The 16,749-nt window shown below is 47.6% G+C and overlaps 1 non-coding gene across 1 annotated transcript; it reads left to right on the forward strand.

Moving 5' to 3' along the window:
* The first annotated feature begins 226 nt into the window (after positions 1-226).
* Positions 227-477, forward strand: LOC140396694 (small nucleolar RNA SNORA53). Its single transcript, XR_011936597.1, has one exon. It is a non-coding gene; the product is annotated as a small nucleolar RNA SNORA53 (small nucleolar RNA).
* The last annotated feature ends 16,272 nt before the right edge of the window (positions 478-16,749 follow it).

Genomic DNA, 16,749 nt, shown 5'->3' on the forward strand with positions numbered 1-16,749 from the left:
TGCCGGCAAAATGGAGGATCCCGCCGACGGAGAATCCAGCCCAATGTTCGACCACAGGAGCTGAATCATACCTGGGAATGCAAATCCAGAGCGATTCACAATCCTTTACCATGCAAATTTCTGCATGGCCAGGATTGCTAGAGACTCCCTTGCAGGCGGCCCACTAGTGAGATCCGGAAACTGGCCCCCAATCTCTTTCCCCCCCCCCCCCCCCCCCTGTGCAAAGCACACGCTCCTTAGATCCACCTTTGGGATGTGTCTAGGCCTCACTGGTAGACCTCTCTGCACCCTGGTGTTGGATTCTCCAGTCGGCTGGCAAGTGACATTCATCAACTTTGGTGGTTGTACAGTCAAAGGTGCTTGAGCCATTGGTGTGACAAAGTATTATACCTGCACAGTAGCCCCTCTGTTCTAATGTGAATAACCCGGTATTTCAGGCTGTTTCTGCCATCAGGACTTTGCTGCTGTGTGGACATGTTTATCAAAATCCATCTGGTTTAAATCTTGCAATGAAATGTAAGCTACTCTGGCTGCTTAATGACCCCATGGCAATTGCCAGTTATGCTGAATCACCGTTTGATATAGAAATGCCGGTATCAGGAAATGCCTGCATAGGATCTTGATTGAATAAATGGCAGTAACATTGCATTACCTGTAATGTTTTTACATTGGCCATATCAAAGTGATTTAACCTGACACATTGAAATTGAGCCAAGACACTCCTGTGTATATGTTACTATTGTCGGTTGTTCCACACTGAGTTATTGGGTCAGTAAGCATTAAAAAATGTTTGCAACAAAAAAAAACTTCCTGTGCAATACACCTGCTGGCTAAGGCAGAGACAACAGCACTTGTCAGTTCCTCAAGTAAACCAGTCAGCCAGGTTAAAACCCCCTCAGATATTTGAACTGCAAGCCTTTCTTTCATATCTCTCTGAAATTGCTTTCACTAGGCTGTGGTTAACAACTTCCACACACCCAGCTGTCTGCATTTTTTCATTCATTTCCCCATCATGCTTGAGTGACTTTCAATTTGTCAGCTAAGTTGAGTACTCTCACTTCATCTTTTTCTCTGCAGAAAGCACATAACTACATTTGATTTGGTCCAGGAGCTGTGGTACATGTTTATAAACATTGCAAGGGGTGGCATGTGGTGCCGTGGTTAGCACTGGGACTGCAGCGCTGAGGACCCAGGTTCGAATCCCGGCCCTGGGTCATTGTCCATGTCTGCGTGGGTTTCACCCCCACAACCCAAAGATGTGCAGGTTAGGTGGATTGGCCACACTAAATTGGCCCTTAGTTGGAAAAAAAAATAATCGGATACTCTAAATTTAAAAATAAATAAACATTGTAGTTAGTTTCACAACAAAAACAGAAAATACTGGACAATTTCAGCAGGTCTGACAGTATCTATGGAGAGAAAAGGGAGCTAATGTTTCTAGTCTGGATGACTCTGACAAAGAGTCAGACTCCATTCGCCGTAATTTGCTTTTATCTTTGCAGTTAGTTTCACAGCCGGGTACTTCAATGCCACTCAAGCATGAAGGGAGAATGAATTAATCAATGCAGACAGCTGGGTGTGTGTGGAAGCTGTCAATCACAGCCTAGCAGAAGCAATTTCACAGAGATATGAATGAAAGGCTTGCAGATCAGAGATCTGAGGGGGGTTTAAACCCAGCGGACTGGTTTTCTATTTCCAGGAATTGACCAGTGCTGCTGTCTCTGCCTGAGCCAGCATATTGCAATATGCACAGGTTAGTTTTAAAGCAGTGATTTCTTTTCACTGCCTCTGTCTGGACTGCTCTCTAGCTTTCAGATAGGGGTCTCTCTTATGAGGGGCTTCTAGACAGTGGTTTCTTTTACGGGGAGCTACCAGGCAGGGGCCTCTCCAATGGGGGGCTTCAAGGTGGGAATCACTGTATTTGGGCAGTCTCTGGTGGGAGGGTCTGGTGGGGGCATCCTCTCGCTGGCGCGGGCTGTGAACCTCTATCCCGATGCCAGCAGGTGGCTGGAACATTGCCAATCCCGTTTTCTGCCCAACACTGGATTCTCCGCACGATCACGAATAACCCTACCGGCATCGCAAAACAGCAAATCCTTTCTTTCTATGATGGGACATGATTATGCTGGTCCTGGAAGAAGTTACTTAAAGAGTATTAATAACAGAACTTTGGGGATTAAACAGCTCATGACAAACTTCTGGATTCAGTTTTAATAAATCTAATTGCCATCTCACCTGAGATAATCTAACTGTACACATTGGAAATGGAGACTGGAATCTTCTGGCATGACCAGCTCACCTGTATGTTAGCTTTGCCATCTGAGTCATTGCAGAGCAAGATTCTTAATATGTCAGATTTAGCAGCCAATTCGCATACACCCTATTCTGCTTCATTGCTCCTGACAACATGGCTTTACGGACTGTTTGTCCAGAAGTAATGAATCGCAGAGAATTTCTCTGGAGTCATTGGTATTGAATTAATCCTGCCAGCATTGCATTGTTGCCTGATATTATTTTTGCTTCCGATGCTGGGATTGAACCAGCCAACCAATACTGTTGTGTGTTTATTAGTTTAAAGGGGTGAAAGAAAGATTGTTTTGAAAAGTCATGGGCTGGATTCTCCGCACCCGCGTGCTGAAATCGCAGCCGGCACGGGGGCGGAGAGTCCAGTTTGATGCGGAAATCGGGACCGCCGCCGGTTCGCCGATTTTCCGGGCACCGAAAAGCAGCGTCGCCAGAGGTCCGCTCTGACATCCCCCGCCCGTCTGTAGTCCCGACGGCGTGGATCTAACCTGGTCTAGCCGGTCGGGATACTCGCGTGGCGGCTACGGACTCAGTCCACAGTCCCCCTGGTCGGGGGCGGGCGGATAAGCCGGGGCCTTATAGGCGGCCGGAGAATGTTCCTGTGGGGTTAGAGGAAGTGAAAGGGTAGGTGTTGCGAGTCCTACACTTGCTTGGAATAGGCTGTGGAGGAAACGGTCCCTTCAAAATGCTGATATAGGAGGAGAGCACGATTGCGTAGTGGTTAGCACTACTGTCTCATGGCACCGAGGTCCCAGGTCCATTCCCGGCTCTGGATCACTATCCGTGTTTGCATGGGTTTTGCCCCCACAACCCAAAAGATGTGCAGGGTAGGTGGATTGGCCACGCTAAATTTCCCCTTAATTTGAAAAAATGAATTGGGTACTCTAAAATTTATGGAGAATAAAAAAGATATAGGAGGGGAAGAAAGATATGTTTGGTGCTGACACTGGCAGAAATGCAGAGGATAATTGGTTGATTGTGGAGTGTGTGTGGAAGGTAAGGACAAGGGCAACCCTTAGTGGTTCTGGGAGGGAGGGGAATGGGTGAGAGCAGAAGTGCCGGAAATGGGACGGATGCAGTTGAGGGTTCTGCCAACAAGGGTAAAGGCAGCCTTGGGTGAGAAAAATCATGCCAACTGGTATGGACGGTAATATTGTCAGAACAGATGCAATAGGCCATCTTGGAGAATGGAACAGAATCCTTACAGGAACTGGGTTGGGAATCAAGGGGATTATAGTAGATATTGTTGTTGGACAGCCTATTCCAAGGAAGGAAAGAGTCAGATATATCCTGTAAAGACAAGGGAGGAATGGAAATTTGAAGTGGAGTTGATTAAACTTTCCACTTCCGAGTGAGAGCAGGAAAGGGCACCAATCCAATCTTTAATGCACCGAGGGATGAGACCTGGGTAGGACTGAAACAAAGAAGAATCATGAAAAAGCAGACAAAGCCAGCCCCCGAATGATAAATTTAAGTGACACTTTTTACTTGGAGCAAGTGAGTAGAGGTAAAGAAGTTGGTCAACAGAAGCAAACGTTCAGCTAGGCAGAGGATGGAAGTGGTGGATAGCAACTGGTTGGGCCTCCAATCAAGGAGGAAGGGAGAGGTCTCAGACCATTCTGGTGGTGGATGGAAATGTAGACCGATTGGGTGTCCATGGTGAAACGGTCATGGTTAGGGCCACAAAACTGTTGAGGTTGAGGAGGGCATCAGAAAAAGTGATTATATGTGGGGGGGGAAATAGGACAAGTGAATAAAAGCTGGTTGAAATCAGAAGAGACGCGAACAGGTTAAAAGGATGGGCCACCAGGGCAGTCCTTTTGAGATTGATAATCTATTTCCTCTTCCCATCTAAAAGTTTTGATTTTCTTCCAGTAACTCCTCTTCCTCTGCCCCTCCAAATGCCATGTGACATATTGCTCAGCAGAGCGTATTGGTTAAGCAACTTTCTTCAAAGCCAGTAACTGTCTGCTGAGATCGACTCTACTCCTCCTTCATTAAGTCGTTATGAGTTGCGGGTGTTAGGGCAGAGTGCCTGAACTTAACACTGCTGGATACAGGAAAGAAGACAACTTCTCCATGTAGAGGACCTGATGTGACACTAGTCAAACTGTGGATTGCACACAGTTCTGTTTCTCTTGCCAGTTTATTGGTCATTTTTGTTTTTTAAAAAGCATCCTTTTTAAATGGTAATAATGGTAGTGGGATATGTTTTTTGTGGGAAATATCTGATATGTTAGTCTGTTTTTCCCATGCCAGAGAAGCAACTTGTAGCCCATCTCATTGAATAGGAAAGTAAAGAAAACAACTGTCCAGCTTTCTATCTGCAAAAGAAATTGAATGTTTTCAGACAGTTGCAATACTTAAAGTGTTCTATTGCACCTCTCAGAAATAAATTTAACCTCGATTGTTTGTGTGGTTTTAGCTTGAAGGAAACAACGCCCAGCCGAATGTTGCAGACAAAATGAAAGGTCATTTTTTGAGCAATATTGCCAGTGTTGGGAATTATGAATGGCTCACTCCAGGACCTGGAGGGAAATTGCCAAGGTCTTTCCTTTACATGAGTTGCTGTATATTTTTGACACCTATTTTATTTTTAAAAACGATCCATTCAACAATTAATAGAAACACAATGTCACAATTTTATGGGGAAAGTGCTCTCACCAGACTTAATAGTGAGATACCTGTAGTATTGATCTGTGATTCGCTGTCCTTGGCTTATGCGCCATCTGTGTGAAGACATTGGTTACATCTCCGTGTTAATGAACCCTGAGGCTCTTCAGATATTTCATTCTGCAAAAGTGTTAGCTCATTTAGATAGGGAACAAAATTAGCAGTGTTATAAATATAATCATTCAGGGCAGTGGAGTTTTACTTAAAAAAAAAAAAAAAATTACTGAGGACAACCACAACGTCATTTGTAAACTTTGAATCATTACAATTGAATGCAAAATACCTGTAGATTGTGGGCCAAACCCTTACATTTACAAGCCAGGTTGGTGGGTTTCTTTTTTGTTTCTTAAAGATGTTTATATTATATAAGCTCTGAGCTTCTTGGCCTCCTTTTGTAGCTGGTATGATGAGAGCTACTGTCAAAGTTGCATCTTCATAATTAGTGCCCAGAATAGTCTTTAATTTACCTATCACCTACTTACCTTCGAGTTGCTGGCTGCGAAACATTTCTCTCCATCACTTCATTTTTGATTTTTAAAAATAAATTTAGAGTACCCAATTATTTTTATTCCAGTTAAGAGGCAATTTAGTGTGGCCAATACACCTAACCATATCATTTGCATATTTTAGATTCCTGGTTAGCCCTCCATAGTCTCTCATCAACTTTTTGGCAGTCCTTTGCTATCCTGGTTAACCCATCGAGTCTGCATAAAGATATCATTGGCTTGAGAGGGTGAAACCCACACAGGGCGGCACAGTAGCACAGTGGTTAGCACTGTTGCTTCACAGCGCCAGGGTCCCAGGTTCGATTCCCGGTTTGGGTCACTGTCTGTGCGGAGTCTGCACGTGCCTGCGTGGGTTTCCTCCGGGTGCTGCGGTTTCCTCCCACAGTCCAAAGATGTGCAGGTTAGGTGGATTGGCCAAGGTTAATTTGCCCTTAGTGTCAAAAAAAAGTTGGGGTTAAGGGGATAGGGTGGAGGTGTGGGGCTTAAGTAGAGTGCTCTTTCCGAGGGCCGGTGCAGACTTGATGGGCCAAATGGCCTCCTGCTGTACTGTAAATTCTAGGACACTGGGAGAATGTGCAAACTCGACACAGACAGTGACCCGGGGCCAGGATCAAACCCAGGTCCTCAGCACTGTAGGCAGTAGTGCTAGCCATTGTGCCACTGTACCACCTCACTTCATTTTGATATGCTGGATAAATGTGATTTTTATTTGTACATGAATATTCTCAATATATGAATGTATATATGTGTATGTATATACTGGAAGGGTGTTTGTTTAATGTGTGTGTCATATGCATACATCATGTTAAAATATGTATCATTTGAACTTTCTGGATGGCATGGTGGCACAGTGGTTAGCACTGCTGCCTCACGATGCCGAGGACCAGGGTTCGTCCCGGCCCCGAGTCACTGTCCGTGTGGAGTTTGCACATTCTCCCCGTGTTTGCGTGGGTCTCACCCCACAACCCAAAGATGTGCAGGCTAGGTGGATTGGCCACAGCAAATTGCCCCTTAATTGGAAAACAAATTTTGAATTTTCTCTATGTATTCTCAATATCCCTGTTACATATTGAAAATTACTTGATTTGTTCCAATCTAGTCACAGTATCTCCCCAAATAATCTCTGCTCCCAACCCTGTCTGGTCATCTTTAGAGTGCCACATGGGGTTTTATCCTTCGCGTTCTTTTCCTCATCAACATCTAGATTATTAAATCTGACTCCTTGCCTACACGCAGACCCAATGAGGACAGCAGGCACAGGATTATTCTCCACATGTATCCAACTCTACATCTCTAGCAGCACCTTTGAATCCATGTCAGAACCAACCAGTCCATTCCTCATCAGTATAGTGGTTAGTATTCCCAGCTGTAACGCAGGAGCCAATTTTTGTTTTTTTTACAAATTTAGAGTACCCAATTATTTTTTTTTCCAATTAAGGGGCAATTTAGCATGGCCAATCCACCTAACCTGCACACCCACGCAGACCTAGGGAGAATGTGCAAACTCCACACGGACAGTGACCCAGGGCCGGGATTTGAATCCGGGTCCTCAGCGCCGCAGTCCCAGTGCTATTCACTGTGCCACACGCCACAAGCAGGAGACATGGGTACAATTCCCCGACGGGGAGGTTGCTTCATTTTTAGGGGCTGCCACTGTCACACAGTGATTAGCACTACTGCCTCACGCCACCGAGGACCCAGGGTTCAATCCCGGCCCTGGGTCACTATCCTTGTGGAGTTTGCACATTCTTCCCGTGTCTGTGGGTTTCACCCCCCACAACCCAACGATGTGCCGGGTAGGTGGATTGGCCACGCTAAATTGTTCCTTAATTAAAAAAAAAAAAATGTATGAACCAGTCAAATGCCTGTCAAAAAACTCCTGATGGTTGAAAACAAGAGTTTTCATCCGGCCGAAATACATTGTCCATCCGTATCCATTAGCTGAACATGCCCCAAGTATTGTTGCTCTCTTGCTTCAATTCTGTTGACCGTAGGTGTCTCCATATTGATAGCTGATAAAGGGACAAAGCTATTTCAGATGTACTATTTTGCAATTGTTAACAGGTTTAATTAATAATCTCCTAGTAAAAGATCTTCCAGGAAAAAGTGATAATACAACTGCATTGCATGTTGTGTTTGAAAGCAACATACTCCAGTCCCAAAGAAGAATCTGAAACTTCCAACAAAGCAGTCACTCAGGCATGAGGGGAGAGCTGGCCACGGTTGATTAGCTAAATAGACTGGAATATAAAGTGGTAAATAAACTGTGCATTTAAAGAAACCATTTGAAATGTTCAACAAAAATATATTCAAGTAAAAAGACAACACCTCAGCAAGAACGATCTATCCATGATTTACTAAGGAAATTAAAGATAGCGCTAGATGTTTAAAAAGAGGCTTATAATGTTCCATGGTAGACAGCCTGAAGATTGAAAGTGATTTGGAGACCAGCAAAGGACTGCCAAAAAGTTGATAAGAGAGACTATGGAGGGTTGACCAGGAATCTAAAATATGCAAAGTAAGAGCTCTTATAAAATATAAAAAAGGACAATAGCTAAAATAAATATTGATCCCATGGAGGCAGGGACAGGAGAAACTATCATGGGGAATGTGTGCCTGTCTTTACAGTGGAAGACACAAGTTACATCCAGAGAAACATGCATTGAAGGAGGCCATTGGCCCCTTGAGCCTGCTCCGCCATTCATTATGATCATGGCTGATCATCAAATTCACTACCCTGATCCCATCTCTTCCCACCCCCACCCCCCTCCATCCCTTGTTTCCTCTAGCCCCAAGAGCTCTATCTGATTCCTTCCTGAGATATAGCTCTTACCAGAAATAGAGTATCCAAGGAATGAGGCTCTAAAGGTGACTAATATCAGTAGTGAAAGAATTGTTGGAGAAAGTTATGGACTAAAAGCTGGCAAATCCCCAGGAGTGGATAGGGTGTTAATGCCTCTTCCTGGAACTGCACAAAACCTCTTTGCATTTCTAAAGAAGAATTCTGACCACTGTGTGCTGCATCTCCAAGGACAAATTTAATCCTGACGCCTATTAAACAGCTCAAGATTCCAGGCCTAGGAAAATATATTCTTTGTCCAACACCCAGGATAAGAGGTGGGTATGTGGTATGCCACATGACCTCACCAACTGCTCAAACCTGTAATGTTACGAAAACCAAACTTACCTATTTGTTGGGAGCAGAAGTTCGGCATTCCAACTCCAGCCCGTCTTCGCCTTACCGCATATGCACAGACCAGGAAAAGCTGCACATGCAGACTTCAGCAACTTTTCATTCTTCAGGCCCTGTGCACATGCGGGCAGGGAAAAAAAACTAAGGGCACAATAACGTGGATCAGGTAACCGGGACTGGAATGTCATAGTCTGGAATTGTCACTAAGAAAGGGACAATGGGGGGCAGGGAGAGGTCTCAAGAAGTGTCCCACAGGCGGGAGATGGGGGAGACAGCATAGGAAAAGGTCCCTGTGTAGCCAAGAAAAGGAGAAGCAATTAAAGAAAATGCTGTGGGATCAGACTTTAAGTGAAGAGGGCTCGGGAGAAGCTCTGAAGATCCAAGGAGGTAGCCGAAGGTTGGTGACTCCGCGCTGTGGGCCAATGGGGCAATGGTACCTCTTTGGAATATTGGCGTTCTGCTTGGCACAGCCAAAGGGCTGAAATTGTGCTTGTAATTTGATGCTCCAGTGTACTCATTAACCCAGGGGAAAGGAATCTCAGAAGTCAAGATTGCAATCCTGCAAGGATGATTGTTGAAGCCGTCCAAGTTGGAGTGACCTTTGGAGAAAACTCCATGGCGGGATTTTCGATGGTGAAGATTGGAAACCCTTGCGATAGGCTCAGGATATAAGTTGTGTTTACAATCCGTAAGCCTAAATTGCATTTATTTGGCTTTAGATTTAAGTGTTAGCCCCATGTAAACTTTGTGAATGAAAATGACAAGTTGTAAGAAATGAAAGTGTGAAGATGAAAATAAATTTTAAGCCAGAATGCGAGGAAGATTTTGCATTCCTCTTTAAAGTAGAAAACGTATGTACCTTATTGGCAATGCATCACGTGGGTGGCACTGTAGCATAGTGGTTAGCACTGTTGCTTCACAGCACCAGCGTCCCAGGTTTGATTCCCGGCTTGGGTCACTGTCTGTTAGAGTCTAAACGTTCTCCCTGTGTCTGTGTGGGTTTCCCCCGGATGCTCCAGTTTCCTTGCACAAGTTCTGAAAGACATGCTGTTTCATAATTTGGACATTCTGAATTCTCCCTCTGTGTATCCGAACAGGCGCCAGAATGTGCCGACTACGGGCTTTTCGCAGTAACTTCATTATAGTGTTAATGAAAGCCTACTTGGAGGACTTCCGGGTGCGGCTATGCAGAGCTAGGTCGCATATTCGGCAGCTCCTGCTTGGAACGGACTTTTGGGCTCTTTTACAGGGCCCCCACGGCATTTGTTTGACATTTCCCGGTGTGGGAAGAAGGCGGCAATATTCCCCCGACAGTGTCCCCCAGGAAGGGTATGTCTCTTGGTTGCCAGACACACGCAGAAACAGTGAAAGATTTGGCTGCAACTACAGGATAAACAGGGCCTCTTCCAGCATGCAGGCGGGGGAAGGGCAAGCTTAAAGCTGCAAGCTGACCTGAGGGCCTGTATCAAAGGTGAATTCTAGCAGCAGAGGGAACAACTGTGAAAAGACCTCATCAAGGCCACTGAAGGGACTTCCGGTTGCGGTGATGCCTAGCTAGCCGCACGCTTCGGCGGCTCCAGCTCCGACGGACCTTCGGGCTCTTTTAAGAGCCTCAACGGGGAATTTTTCGACGACGCAACCCGGTGTGGGGCGTGTGAGAAGGGAGTCCCCCCCAAACGAAGGAGGAAAAAACCGGCGGCGGCGGCTGCAGCGCGAGGAATCGTCGACCAAAGGGTCAGAAAGAGAGAAGTACAAGATGGCGGCGGAGAAAGCGCAGGCGACATGGGGGCCTGAGCATGAAATTGTGAGACGGTGCGTGGAGCTGCTGAAGAGGGAGGTGCTGACCCCGTTGCTACAGGCAATTGAGGGGCTCAAGGAGACATTAAAGACCCAGGAGACAGAGCTCCGTATGGTGGAGCAGAAGGTGACAGATATTGAGGACGAGATCCTGGGCCTGGCGGTTAAGACACAGACGCACGAGGCACTTCATAAAAAGTGTACTGAAAGGATCGAAGCCCTAGAAAATGGAGCGCGAAGGAAGAACCTTCGGATACTGGGTCTCCCTGAGGGTGTGGAAGGAGTGGACTGTGGAGCGTACGCAAGTACGATGCTGAGCTCACTGATGGGTGCTGAGGCCCCTACGGGCCCCTTGGAGGTGGAGTGGGCAAATCGGATTCCGGCGAGAAGACCAAAAGCGGGAGAACCACCCAGGGCGATAATCGTGCGATTTTACCGCCTTAAGGATAGAGAAGAGGTCCTGAGATGGGCTAAAAAGGTGCGGAGTAGCAGATGGGAGAATGCAGTGGTACGGGTATACCAGGATTGGAGTGCGGAGGTGGCGAGAAGGAGGGCGAGCTTCAACCGAGCCAAAGAGGTGTTGCATAAAAGGAAGGTGAAGTTCGGGATGCTGCAGCCGGCAAGACTATGGGTCACGTATCAGGAGAGACACCATTATTTCGAGACGGCGGAGGAAGCATGGACCTTCATCAAAGAAGAGAAATTGGATCGGAACTGAGGGACTGATGCTGCAGGAAATGTTATTGTTAATGTTACGGTGGAAGTTAATTGAGAAGTAAACAGGGAAGGGGGGAGACATTGGGGAAATGTGGGCGCCGGTGAGGGGGGAAAGACGGGACATAGTTGGAGAATGGGGAAGGGGAGGGGGAGGGGAAAGGGAGCTGCGCCATAAGAGGCGGGTCAGGTAAAGGGATGTTCCCGCACCAGAAAGAATAAGGCGGGAAGACAGGCGCAAGGCGGATGGGAGTTCCCCACATGGGGGGGGTCGAGGAGTGAGCAGGAGTAGCCGGGGTCAGTTGAAGTCAGCTGACTTACGGAAGTAATATGGGGGGAGCAATCAAGCTAGAAAGAGATCTAGCGGGGAGGGGAGGAGGGAGGGAGAAGTGGGGGGGGGACAACTGGGTTGCTGCTGCGGAAATCCAAAAGGAAATGGCTAAAGAGTGGGTGGGCGGGGATGGTGTGCGACGCTGGGGGAGCGAGCGGGAGCGCGGAGGCGGGATATGGGACTGGCCTAGAGAAGGTAATGGCTAGTCGACACGGGAGGGGGGCAGGTAGCCCCCTAGTGAGGCTGATCACGTGGAACGTGAGAGGCCTGAACGGACCGATAAAAAGGGCCCGAGTGCTCGCGCATTTGAAAGGACTAAGGGCAGACGTGGTTATGCTCCAAGAGACGCACCTAAAGGTGGCGGACCAAGTTAGGCTAAGGAAAGGATGGGTGGGACAGGTGTTCCACTCAGGACTGGACGCAAAGAATAGAGGGGTGGCCATTTTGGTGGGGAAACAGGTCGCATTTGAAGCAAAGAACATCGTAGCAGATAGCGGAGGTAGATATGTAATGGTGAGTGGCAGGCTGGAGGGAATGGAGGTCGTGTTGGTTAACGTGTATGCCCCAAACTGGGACGATGCGGGATTTATGAGACGGATGCTGGGGCGTATACCGGACCTGGAGGTAGGAAACTTGATTTTAGGAGGGGACTTTAATACGGTGCTGGACCCGGGGCTAGATAGATCCAGCTCAAGGACCGGAAGAAGGCCGGCAGCGGCCAAGGTACTTAAGGGGTTTATGGACCAAATGGGGGGAGTGGATCCATGGCGATTTCTTAGACCTAGGGCTAGGGAGTATTCCTTCTTCTCCCATGTCCATAAAGTGTACTCCCGGATAGATTTTTTTGTTTTGGGAAGGTCGTTGATCTCTAGGGTGGAAGAAGCTGAGTACTCAGCCATAGCGGTTTCGGATCATGCCCCACATTGGGTGGACCTGGAATTAGGAGAGGAAAGGGAGCAGAGAACACTCTGGCGATTAGATGTGGGACTGATGGCGGATGAGGGAGTGTGTGCAAGAGTGCGGGGGTGTATTGAGAGATACCTGGAGGTCAATGACGACGGCGAGGTCCCTGTGGGAGTGGTATGGGAAGCACTAAAAGCGGTGGTCAGAGGAGAGCTGATCTCCATTGGGGCCCACAAAAGGAAAACAGAGGCCAAGGAAAGGGAAAGATTACTGGGGGAGATTTTAAGGGTGGATAGGGAATTTGCAGAGACCCCGGAGGAGGAATTGTACAGGGAGAGGAGACGACTCCAGACGGAATTTGACCTTCTGACCACCAGAAAGGCGGAGGTACTGTGGAGGAAGGCACAGGGGAGGAGGTATGAATATGGGGAAAAGGCGAGTCGCCTGTTGGCTCATCAATTGCGAAAGAGGGCAGCAGCGAGGGAAATAGGAGGAATTAGAGACGAAAGGGGAGACACGGTGCGAAGGGCAGGAAAGATAAATGAGGTGTTCAAGACCTTCTATGAGGAACTGTATAGGTCTCAACCCCCAGAGGGAGAGGAGGGGATGCGGCAGTTCCTGGACCAATTGAGGTTCCCGAAAGTGGAGGAGCGGGGGGTGGTAGGCCTGGGGGCACCGATTGGGGTGGACGAGGTTATTAAGGGACTGGGAAGCATGCAAGCAGGGAAGGCCCCAGGACCAGACGGGTTCCCGGTGGAGTATTACAGAAAATATGTGGACTTGTTGGCCCCGTTGATGGTGAGGACGTTCAATGAGGCCAGGAAAGGGGGGACTCTACCCCCGACGATGTCGGAGGCGACGATATCATTAATTTTGAAGAGGGATAAAGATCCGTTGCAGTGCGGGTCCTATAGACCCATTTCATTGTTGAACGTGGACGCCAAATTGTTGGCAAAGGTACTGGCATCGAGGATAGAGGACTGTGTCCCGGGGGTGGTGCACGAAGACCAGACAGGGTTCGTAAAAGGGAGACAACTGAATGTTAACGTGCGACGACTATTAGGGGTGATAATGATGCCCCCAGTGGAGGGGGAGGCAGAGATAGTGGCGGCAATGGACGCAGAGAAGGCATTTGATAGGGTGGAGTGGGAGTATTTATGGGAAGTGTTAAGGAGGTTTGGGTTTGGGAACGGGTTTATTAGCTGGGTTAGACTTCTTTATGGGGCTCCAACGGCAAGCGTAGTTACAGGTCGACATAGATCAGAGTATTTCCGACTATATAGGGGAACAAGACAGGGATGCCCGCTGTCTCCATTGTTGTTCGCGTTGGCAATTGAACCTCTGGCCATGGCGTTGAGAGACTCCAGGAAATGGAGAGGGGTGATTAGAGGGGGAGAAGAACACCGAGTCTCGTTATATGCGGATGACCTATTGTTATACGTGTCGGACCCAGCGGGGGGAATGATAGAGGTTATGCGAATTTTGAGGAGGTTCGGGGATTTCTCGGGGTATAGGCTAAACATGGGGAAGAGTGAATTATTTGTGATACATCCAGGGGACCAGAGTAGAGAGATAGAAGGCTTGCCTCTAAGGAAAGTGGAAAGAAACTTCCGATACCTGGGGATTCAGATCGCTAGGAGCTGGGGAACCTTGCACAGACTTAATCTGACACGGTTGGTAGAACAAATGGAGGAGGACTTCAAGAGGTGGGACATGCAGCCTCTATCGCTGGCGGGCAGGGTGCAAGCAATTAAGATGATGGTCCTCCCGAGGTTCTTATTTGTATTTCAATGTCTCCCTATACTAATCACTAAGACCTTTTTTAATAAAATAGACAGGAGCATCACGAGCTTCGTGTGGGCAGGGAAAGTTCCGAGAGTAAGGAGGGGGTTCCTTCAGCGTAGTAGGGACAGAGGAGGATTGGCACTACCGAACTTGGGCGATTACTATTGGGCCGCCAATGTGGCAATGATACGTAAATGGATGATGGAGGGTGAGGGAGCGGCGTGGGAAAGACTGGAGAGAAAGTCCTGTAAAGGGACGAGTTTAGAGGCGCTGGTGACGGCGCCGCTACCGATCTCACCTAAAAAGTTTACCACGAACCCGGTGGTGGCGGCAACATTGAATATCTGGGGACAGTGGAGGCGACAGAGAGGGGTGCGGGGAGCCCTGGTGGGGTCCCCAATCAGGAACAACCATAGGTTCACCCCAGGAAGAATGGATGGAGGATTTCAGAGCTGGTTCCAGTTGGGAATTAGGAGGGTGGGAGATTTATTTATAGATGGGACTTTTGCGAGCTTGGGAGCATTGGAGGAAAAGTATAAGTTGCCCCGGGGAAATTTCTTGAGATATATGCAGGTGAGGGCATTTACTAGACAACAGGTGAGGGAATTTCCATTGCTCCCGACACAGGGGATACAGGACAGGGTGCTTTCAGGGGTGTGGGTCGGAGAGGGCAAGGTGTCAGAGATTTACCGAGAGATGAGGGAAGAGGGGGAGGAGTCGGTGGGCGAACTAAAAGGAAAGTGGGAAGAAGAACTAGGGGAGGAGATAGAGGAGGGTATGTGGGCTGATGCCCTAAGCAGGGTAAATTCCTCTTCCTCATGCGCCAGGCTTAGCCTGATTCAATTTAAGGTGCTACATAGAGCACACATAACGGGAGCAAGATTGAGCAGGTTCTTTGGAGTGGAGGACAAATGTGGGAGGTGTGGCGGGAGCCCGGCAAACCACGCACATATGTTTTGGGCATGCCCGGCACTGGAAGGGTATTGGAAGGGAGTGACGGGAGTGATTTCGCGGGTGGTGAAGGCCCGGGTCAAACCAGGCTGGGGGTTAGCTCTATTTGGAGTTGCGGAAGAGTCGGGAGTGCAGGAGGCGAAAGAGGCCGACGTTGTGGCCTTTGCGTCCCTAGTAGCCCGGCGCAGGATCCTACTCATGTGGAAGGAGGCGAAACCCCCCGGACTGGAGGCCTGGGTAAATGATATGGCGGGGTTCATTAAACTGGAGCAGATAAAGTTTGCCCTGAGAGGATCGGCTCAAGGGTTCACCAGGCGGTGGCAGCCATTTCTCGACTACCTAGGGGAACGTTAGAGGGAAGACAGATGACCAGCAGCAGCAACCCAGGGGGAGGGGGGGGGGGAGGGGGGGTTTAGTTTAGGTCAAAGATAAAGGGGTTTTGTTACTTGTGTATTGTTTAAAATTTCTGTATTGTTATTGTTGCGTTTGCTTTGTAAGAGGGGAAAAATTGTTGTTTGGGAAAAAATTTTCAATAAAACATTTATTAAATAAAAAAAAAAAAAAAAAAAAAAAATGAAAGCCTACTTGTGACAATAAAGATTATTATATTATTATAACTCACTCACTACAGTAACCTGAAATGCCACAATGAAACAAATCACAAAACATTTTCATCTGAGTATCCTCCTAAATAAGAATTACAGAAGAACAAGTTAACGGTGTTAAAATCATTCCTGAATCGCCAGCAGACAGTAACTTCCAATGTTCAGTACAGAAGCTGACACAATAACCAATGCTAGTTGCATTATCTAATGGAATATTACTCATGTTAAACATGTATATCCTGATGGAGAATTTGTGAAGAAGAATATTGCTGAAGTTGCTGCAGGTTTAAATCCAAATTACACAAAACTTCAGTGATTAATGAAACTTCAGTAACTTCATTTGAAGCCTACTTGTGACAATAAGCGATTTTCATTTCATTTCAACTCCACGCCACGTTACAGAGGCGTAACTCCCAGATCAATGCTGATGTTGCAAGCAAGATGCAAAATGACCTGACAAAATTCTCTAGCATCGAGGTCAAGCTCTTGATGAATCCACTGACATACAAGACAACCCACAACTGCTGTGAATTGTGGATTCTGTAATGAGGTTTGGCAAGTCGAAACATCATGCAGTCCTCACGAATCAATGCTCTGACGGGAACTCCTGCATTCACCCTTGACGACCTATCAAACAACTTTTCAAAGACCTACGGCAGATCAGAGACCCACTAGGACCTCTACTTGCAGTGGATAACACTGTTCCTCACAGCGCCAAGGACCGGGGTTCAATTCCGACCTCGGGTGACTGTCGGTGTGAAGTTTGGACTTTCTCCCCGTGTCTACGTAGGTTGCCTCCGGGTGCTCCAGTTTCCTCCCACAGTCCAAAGATGTGCAGGTTAATGGATTGGCCTGATAAATTGGCCCTAGGTGGGGTCACAGGGATAGTGTGGGATTTGGGCCTAGATAGAGTGCTCTTTCAGAGGGTCAGTGCGAACCCAATGGGCTGAATGGCCTCTTCCGCGCTGTAGGGATTCTAGGATTCTA

The sequence above is a fragment of the Scyliorhinus torazame genome, chromosome 19, assembly GCF_047496885.1.
Source record: "Scyliorhinus torazame isolate Kashiwa2021f chromosome 19, sScyTor2.1, whole genome shotgun sequence".
Taxonomy (NCBI): Eukaryota; Metazoa; Chordata; class Chondrichthyes; order Carcharhiniformes; family Scyliorhinidae; genus Scyliorhinus; species Scyliorhinus torazame.